At 36.0% G+C, this 5,107-nt stretch overlaps 1 non-coding gene across 1 annotated transcript; it reads left to right on the top strand.

Moving 5' to 3' along the window:
* The first annotated feature begins 2,197 nt into the window (after positions 1 to 2,197).
* LOC130857921 (small nucleolar RNA SNORA25) lies at positions 2,198 to 2,324 on the top strand. The gene has a single exon (XR_009054917.1). It is a non-coding gene; the product is annotated as a small nucleolar RNA SNORA25 (small nucleolar RNA).
* The last annotated feature ends 2,783 nt before the right edge of the window (positions 2,325 to 5,107 follow it).

The raw sequence follows: 5,107 nt of genomic DNA on the forward strand, positions 1-5,107 counted from the left end.
TACCTTAATAAAGACATATGGGCAGCCAAGTTGTAAAAACAAAACAAAATGAAAAAAGTTTAGTACGACTAAATACCTATTTTCCTTTGAGAATTTATCTTCCTAGTAATACTTACTGGAAATTCATCATGGTGAGAATTATATTCTTATTTTACATACTTCTCTACTGGTACAGAAAAATGAAACTGGCTATGGTCACCACATGATACTGCTTTTGATAGTCCCAAATTAGATGAGCCTGGTTTTGTTATTGGCAGAAAATATCCCAACATAATTGTGAAACTCCTGCTGAGAAAAAGAACCAATTGTGTTTCTAAAACCACTGCAAAATAGAAATACTAAATAGAAAAAAAATCTTATAATTTGGTACCATTTCTTAATGACTTTCTTTTCAATTTCCACAAGAAATAATTTGATGCTAATTGTTTGAAGAGGTTGAGAGATGTGTTAATGTCCGGTGTTAATTGTCTCCTGGTAAGAAAATAACACACATAATACTTTAGATCCAGGAGAAAACCTCATTGTAAAATTGTGGTGGATGAGAGCATAATTGTTCTATCAGGTTTCAGAGTTTTTGGATTCCCTATTGCCATTTTAGATGAATTTCTTTTAATAGACTTCAGTAAGTTAACATAATCAGTATGCACCTTATAGCAAGAGACACACCTTCCTTGCTATAGTCTGGGGTGTGGCTCTAGGGACCCCATTTCCATTTTTCAGTCAAACCTACCAGCAGTTTCTTTAGCTTTCCCAACTAATTTTCTTGAGTTAAGGCTATCCTTAAATCTATGGGCAATAATTTCTCAGGAAGGTAGAGGACCCTAAGACCAGTTAAGACTAACAATGGGAAATTCTACTTCTTGAGTTTCTTTCATTTTTCAAATTCACCATGCATATTTGTGTGGTCACAATAAAATTCAAAATAGACACTGAAAATTACTTTTACCTTTCACTGCAGATATCACACTCTGCCTATCTCATGTCTACCATTCTTGTCATCCTCCCGAATAAAAATCCAATTTGTTTAGAGTGGCAGAGTACCCAATTAAAAATATTCACTTCCCTGGTCCTCTTTGCAGCTAGGGGCAGCCAGGTAACCCAGTTCTGGGAGATAAAATATAAGTAAAGTCTACGAGAGGCTGTTGTTTTCCTGATTCAAAGGATCAGACTATTATATTTTCCATTTTTCTTTCCCCCAATCTTCCTGCCATGGATTTGATTCCTGGAGGTAGAGCATACACCTTGCAACCATGAGGACAAAAGCCACAAAGGAAAGAGAGTAGAGGATGCTAGAAGGAGCTTGCTGACATCCTTGAGCAGCTGTACCAGCCCTAGACAGACTGCTTCTATGAATGCCAAACGAAAGGCATGTTGTCCAGTTATATTTGTCCCATGGGACACTTATACAAAAATTGTTTATCTGAAATTCAAATGTAACTAGATGCCCTGTATGTTTACTTGCTAACGCTGGCAGCCCTACCTGCTCCTAGGCTTCTTGCTATTTGAAAATTAAATTCCTGTGTGGTTAAGCTACTACTGTAGTCAAGTTTCTATCACATGCAGCTGAAGTCAACCCTTAACTGATTTTTTTTTAAAATAATTACTTGTTCTAAATCAATTTAGACTTTTCCTTAAAGCCCTGACTTTTAGATTAACCATTTGGAATTATGAGTTATATAATATCTTCTTTCTTAGAAAATGCAATCCAGATATACCAATTGTTAAATTAATTAAAAAGGAGGTCATTAAACTCAGATGATTCTAATGCATTTGTGGCATTACATAAGCAAACCAAATCCAAGGTTAAGAAATTAAAACCTAAGGACAACCGATCAAAAACAGCCAATAAGGTTTTCCCAAATAAGGCAAATGCTTAAGTTATAGCCCATCAAACAATCTCCTTGCCTTGCTTCCTTCTTCTCTATAAAATCTTTCCCCTAGCTCCTGTTGGTGGAGTACTTTCCAGCTTGGTGATTGGATTCAAACTGATTTTTGCTCAAATAAACTCTTAAAATTTTTAATATGCCTCAGTTTATCTTTTGACAGTTCAAATGATTGGGTATTTGTTCTACCAGCAGTTGGCACTTGAAACTTAATAGCATTAATAAACAGAATTCAAATTTGTTCTCCATATGTTTCATCAAAAGAAGCAAAAAGATTTAGGGCAATAATCCCCACATCAAAACACAACATACATAGGTCACTTCAGAAAGGGCTTGGGGGACCAAAATCAGAAGCTCTTCATGCTGTGACCAAAGACTGAAGTTCTACAAAGGATGTGATAGTCACTCAATTGTGCTGTGTTTCCCAGAGGAGATAGAAGCCTTAGCCACTCATATCCATGACTGCTGATGTGGGAAAGTAATAAAGTCTCCCAAGTTTAACCAAAACTAACAAACAAGTGGGCTTCCCTGGTGGTTATGAGTCCTCCTGCTAATGCAGGGAACACGGGTTCAAGTCCTGGTCCAGGAAGATCCCACATGCTGTGGAGCAGCTAGGCCCGTGCTCCACAACTACTGAGCCTGTGCTCTAGCACCCGAAAGCTGCAACTACTGAGCCCACGTGCCGCAGCTACTGAGGCCCTTGCACTTAGAGCTGGTGCTCCACAATGGGAGAAGCCATGGCAATGGGAAGCTTGCACACCGCAACGAAGAGTAGCCCCCCTCTCTCCACAACTACAGAGGGCCTGTGTGCAGTAACAAAGACCCAATGCAGCCAATAAATAAAAAATTAATTAATTAAAAAAACCAAACAAGCAAACAAAAAATTATATACATGAAATGTAAGTAACTTAGTAAATTCAAAGGGAACTATTATTCATGGAATAACTGATATATTCGTAGATTTACTTACATTATTTACTGTACTTATAGTACAAAATGACTCAAATTATTGAAGATAAATTGACTAATTCAATTGAATTATTGACTACTGTACTTATCACTATGCATAAGAAAGCACAGAACATAAAGAAGTAGAAAATAATAATAATAATAATAAGCATAGAGCATAAAGAAGTAGAAAATATGGTAACTCTACCCTTCAAAGAGTTACCATATTATAAAGGAGATAAAACTTATAGGAGTCAAATAACTAAAGATGAAACATGGAAGAATAATATAAAAAGATAAATTATAGTGAAAATGGAGGCGGAATGGAGAAATGGGAGGAAATGCATCAAAAGGCTAATGGTGGTTACCTCTAGGGGATGGAGGTTATGGAGTATAATTATTATTTACTTCATGCTTTTATGTATTCCTAATTGTCTGCAATGAACATGTATTGACTGTAAAATTAGAAAGAAAACAGTGTGTCATTAAAAATGAAAAAAATTAATAAAATAAAATGAAATATAAAGAAATACCACAATATACAATGCCTATAAGGGACTGTTAGGACAGAATATTGGGACAGATTTCATGGAGGAGGTGGGATTTGTGATCAACCTTGAGATTTGCCTGATTCATGTCTGTGATATCTACATAGCATTTCTGATTTAGGAATCTGCTTTAATTCCATGGGACACCTACCACTCAAGTATAATGCTATGGGGATGGTGCCACCTCCATGTGAATGGTGTCCCCTGGGGCTGTGCAAGGAGGCAGTACTGTCAATCATTCTGTAGCATACCAGAGCTTGCAAGTTCAGGGTCTGACCTATCTAAAAGCAGTTTATGGAAGTAATAAATATAAAACAGCAATAAACTTGTCATTTCCATGAGTGTCCTAGCTATACATTGTTCCCTTGTTCTCCAATTTTAAATAGTTCCCAAATTTTCACATACCAGCTACAAGTTTAAGTTCTCTCTTGCAGCTATTTATATCATACTTCTTGTGTAAAATGAGTCCTCATTCATAAAATGAGGATGATAACAAAACCTTGTCCTACTTACCTAAAAATAGTTTCCTGTCCTGCAAAATGGGGCTAATAATATCTACCCTATTGATTTCACAGGGTTGTTGCAAGCATCAGAAGTGATACTATGTAAAAGCAGGTTGAAATTCAAAAGCATTACACAAATCAGAGGCATCCCTGTAACTCTGCCTAGCACTGGAACCAAATCATTTGTGAGACAAGCACCAAGCTGTCTGCTACAATATATTTGACCATAAAGGGATATGATATTTACTAGACTATGGACCTACAAAAATGTTTGTGCTACATTTTGTGTTTAATATTTTTAAGAATAGCTATTTTTAAAGGAGTTGGCAAAAACCTATGAAACTAGTATAACTACTTATAAGCCTGCCCATAAATGGTCTGGTGTTTAAAGCAAGAAGGCGAATTTTATTTTTGCTCTCTTATTCTGCTCAGTTCCCCATTTCTTTCCACAAAAGGTGACATTGTTCAGAGCAGAATTGTTAGAGTACTTTTCCAGTAGATACTTTCTTTTTACCTCTTAGGCTGACTTCAGTTTGAATGCATTTGGTATGATCATTGGAATTTTCTTCCCAGAAGTGAATGGAGTATTCTAATACTATTTTGGGGGATGAAATGCACTTGATTGCAGGAACCAGAAACCTGGGTTCTTGTCCCAGATTTTGAGTGAGTTTAGGTCAATCACCCCTCTCTGGGAGTTTAGTCTCCCCCTCTATAAATTTATCTCTCTAAAAATTTTCATATGGTTAATTTTTTCTATAATGTAATTGATTTGGGGGGGCAGCTTTATTGACATATAATTTACATAACATACAATTCACCCATTTAAAGTGTACAATTCAATGATTTTTAGGATATTCACAGATATGTGCAATCATCACCACAGTCAATTTTAGGACATTTTCATTATCCCAAGGAGAAACCCCTATCACTCATTTACCCCTGCAAACTCCTCACCCCTATGCCCCAAGTAACCACTAATCAACATTCTGTCTCCATAGATTTCCTATTCTGAACTTTCATATAAGTGGAATCATATAATTGGCTTCTTTCAGGTAGCATAATGTTTTCAAGGTTCATGCACATTGTTGAATATATCAGTACTTCATTCCTTTTTTATGGCCAAATAATATTCCATTGTATAGATATATCCCATTTGTTTATTCATGTGTCCTTTGATGGACATTTGGGTTGTTTACACCTTTTGACTATTATAAATAATGCTGCT

The sequence above is a fragment of the Hippopotamus amphibius genome, chromosome 7 (genome assembly GCF_030028045.1).
Source record: "Hippopotamus amphibius kiboko isolate mHipAmp2 chromosome 7, mHipAmp2.hap2, whole genome shotgun sequence".
Lineage (NCBI taxonomy): Eukaryota > Metazoa > Chordata > Mammalia > Artiodactyla > Hippopotamidae > Hippopotamus > Hippopotamus amphibius.